The 3,994-nt window shown below is 38.4% G+C and overlaps 1 pseudogene; it reads left to right on the forward strand.

Moving 5' to 3' along the window:
* The first annotated feature begins 2,436 nt into the window (after window positions 1-2,436).
* On the forward strand, window positions 2,437-2,920 carry Gm5731 (annotated as a pseudogene).
* The last annotated feature ends 1,074 nt before the right edge of the window (window positions 2,921-3,994 follow it).

A 3,994-nucleotide genomic window follows, 5' to 3' on the forward strand; every position in this document is an offset into this window, starting at 1 on the left:
TTTTTTATTTCTTCCTTGACCAAGGTATCATTGAGAAGAGTTGTCCAGTTTCCACGTGAGTGTTGGCTTTCTATTATTTATGTTGTTATTGAAGATAAGCCTTAGTCCATGGTGATCTGATAGGGTGTATGGGACAATTTCATTATTTTTGTATTTGTTGATGCCTGTTTTGTGACCATTTATATCGTCAGTTTTGGAGAAGGTACCATGAGGTGCTGAGAAGAAGGTATATCCTTTTGTTCTAGAATAAATTTTTTTGTGGATATCTGTTAAATCCATTTGTTTCATAACTTCTCTTAGTTTCACTTTGTCCCTGTTTAGTTTCTGTTTCCACGATCTGTCAATTGATGAACGTGGTGTGTTGAAGTCTCCCACTAGTATTGTGTAAGGTGGAATGTATGCTTTGAGTTTTACCAAAGTTTCTTTAATGAATGTGGCTGCCCTTGCATTTGGAGCATAGATATTCAGAATTGAGAGCTCCTCTTGGAGGATTTTACCTGTGATGAGTATGAAGTGTCCCTCCTTGTCTTATTTGATAACTTTGGGTTGGAAGTTGATTTTATTCAATATTAGAATGGCTACTCCAGCTTGTTTCTTCAGACCATTTGCTTGCAAAATTGTTTTCCAGCCTTTCACTCTGAGGTAGTGTTTGTCTTTTTCCCTAAGATGGGTGTCTTGTAAGCATCAAAATGTTGGGTCCTGTTTGTGTATCCAGTCTGTTAGTCAATATCTTTTTATTGAGGAGTTGAGTCCATTGATATTAAGAGATATTAAGGAAAAGTAATTGTTGCTTCCTATTGTTTTTGTTGTTAAAGTTGGCATTCTGACCTAGTGGCTGTCTTCTTTTTGGTTTGTTTGATTTGAGTTAGGATCTTTTTGCATTTTGCACTTTTTCTTTGATTGTTGTGCTGATGTTCTCTATGGAGTCTTCTGCACCTGAGATTCTCTCTTCCATCTCTTGTATTTTGTTGCTGATGCCTGCATCTATGGTTCCAGATATCTTTCCTAGGGTTTCTATCTCTAGCATTGCCTCATTTGGGGTTTTCTTTATTGTGTCTACCTTGCTTTTTAGGTCTAGTATGGTTTTTTTCATTTCCATCACCTTTTTGGATGTGTTTTCCTGTTTTTCTTTAAGGACTTCTACCTGTTTGATTGTGTTTTCCTTTTCCTTTAAGGACGTGTAACTCTTCAGCAGTGTTCTCCTGTATTTCTTTAAGTGAGTTATGAAAGTCCTTCTTGATGTCCTCTACCATCATCATAAGTTATGCATTTAAATCCATGTCTAGATTTTTAGGTGTGTTGGGGTGACCAGGACTGGGTGAGGTGGGAATGCTGCATTCTGATGATGGTGAGTGATCTTGGTTTCTGTTAGTAAGATTCTTACATTTGCCTTTCGCCATATGGTATTTTCTGAGGTTAGTTGTTATAGTTGTCTCTGGTTAGAACCTGTTCCTCTTGTGATTCTTTTAGCCTCTATCAGCAGACCTGGGTGACTAGATCTTTCCTGAGTTTCAGTGGACAGAGCACTCTCTGCAGGCTAGTTCTCTTCTTGTAGGAAAGGTGCCCAGATATCTGGCATTTGAACCTGCCTCCTGGCAGATGTTTTGTTCCAATCACCAGAGGTCCTAAGATCCCATTGAGGGTGCTCTGTGGACCTTGTGGGTGTCTGCCAACACCGTGCCAAAGGTGACCCAGTGCTTGGGCCAATTGGACAGGCCGGACAAGCTTTTTAAAAGAGGAAGGAAAGTCCATTCCCACCAATTCATCTTTGGAATAGATCTGTGAGCCTCTCAGTAGGGAGCAGTGTCTTGAAAAGGAACAGCAACAGAGGCTGAACAATAGAATGATCTAGGGAGGAAGGCTCCATGCTAGATAATCTCCTTAGTGGCAACAAGGTCAAGTTCTGGCTCTCCTGGCTTCAGAATTGTGGGTGGCTACACAAAACCTAACTAAACAGCATGCTAATGTGCAGGCTTGTTCTGCCACCTAAGTTCTCTCAATGCTTCTCTGCTTTCTTAGAGATGCTGCTTAATTCCAAAGATACTAGAGACCTTGCAGGGCAATGAAGCAGGCAAAGTTCTGCTGATAAGAGGAGAGAAAACAAGGCTACATGTCTTCCAAAATGACAAAAAATTATAGAAAATAAATGGAAATGTGAGATTTCAATGCCATCTTATCATAATAATCATAATCATAATCTCATGATAATCAGGAGCTAAGCAAACATACACAATCTTCTCTCTGTCAGGCCTTCTCAGAGTATGGCCTTTGGCCACATCAATGTCATAGAGTTTCTCCATGGCCTCTTTGATCTGGTGCTTGTTGGCCTTAACAACCACAATTTATCCGCAGACATATTAAACTCCATAGAATCAAGAAATAAATAAAAATTACTCTAAATGTATTTTAGAAGTGAGAAATAGCCTTTCCACGAAGATGGCACCAAAAGCGAAGAAGGAAGCCCTGGCCTTTCCCAAAGATGAAGCCAAAGCAAAGGCCTTGAAAGCTAAGAAGGCAGTGCTGAAAGGCATCCACAGCCACAAAAAGAGGATCAGAACATCACCCACCTTCTGGCAGCCCAAGTCCCTGTGGCTCCAGAGAAAGCCAAAATATCCTCAAAATTGTGAGCCCAGGAGAAACAATCTTGACCACTATGCTGTCATCAAATTGCCGCTGACCACAAAGTCAGCCATGAAGAAAATAAAGGATAACAACACGCTCGTGTTCATTGTGGATGTCAAGACCAACAAGCACCAGATCAAAGAGGCCGTGAAGAAACTCTATGACATTGATGTGACCAAAGCCAATATCTGACAAGGCCTGACAGAGAGAAGAAGGCAGATGTTTGAAGAAGGCATATGTTTGCTTAGCTCCTGATCATGATGCTCTGGATGTTGCCAACAAGATTAGGGTCATCTAAAATGAATCTAGATGGCTGATTCTAACTATACACTTTTTTCACCATAAAAATAGAAGGGAGAAATAATAATAAAGTAAGATGTCAATGCTATCTTAAACAACTGGGTTCATTCAATGTGAGATCCATGGGAACACTGGGACAGGTTATCCTAGCACATTATATATATATATATATATATATATATATATATATATATATATATATATATTCCTTAAAATAGGCTCATACCATAAATATAAACGAACTAAAATGAAGCTAATTACAGGAAAAATATTAATTAAATTTATATAGAGATAATGGGGATATTTCTATTTTTGTAAAGTAAGATAAAGTGGAAAGTGTAATTGTCCAGACAGATATTAATCACCATAGAAGGGAGAAATAAATGAAAATGGCTCTAAGTATTTTTAAACATGGATGAAAAAACAAATTCCGAACTTTGATGTCAAGGCTTAAGATACCAAGGCAAGGACAGTTAGGTTTCTTGTGAATCTGAAACCAACCTAATCTATAATCAAATCTGGGCCATCTTGGGCTACACAGAGAAATCCTATTTCAATAATTTATAACTGTTTTAATAATTTTAAATTGTTTTAATATGAAAATGAAGGTGGTTATATGTTTGGTAGTTACAATTCCCACTCTGGACCACTGGGTCTGTGGATTCTGGTTTCTGGAGTTCAGCCAGTGACTGTGTGTATTTATCCCATTGATTAAATGTCATATAGGAGGTGTTAAAAATCCTGAGCATACACAAGCGCTTAGAGGCAAGACTGAGTTGTCTCTTATGATTTATAGGACCAGATAGCCAGCACACAAGATTTTAGCCCAAAATTCAAATGAGAAACTGAACCTTTATCGTGAGGGATTTTGAAGCCACATTGCCTGTAACCCTGCCTATTTTGCCCACAAAATCTCTTATTGGGAAATTCCCAACCTGTGTGCTATATAGGACTTGTCTTTTCATGACAAATGCTGATATATGGAACCCCAACTTAGGTTGAGGCAGGCTGTATACACAAATAAATAGCTTGGTTAAGTTAATTGGTTTCTTTAATTAATTTAACCATGATG

The sequence above is a fragment of the Mus musculus genome, chromosome 7, assembly GCF_000001635.26.
Source record: "Mus musculus strain C57BL/6J chromosome 7, GRCm38.p6 C57BL/6J".
In the NCBI taxonomy this organism is placed as follows: Eukaryota; Metazoa; Chordata; class Mammalia; order Rodentia; family Muridae; genus Mus; species Mus musculus.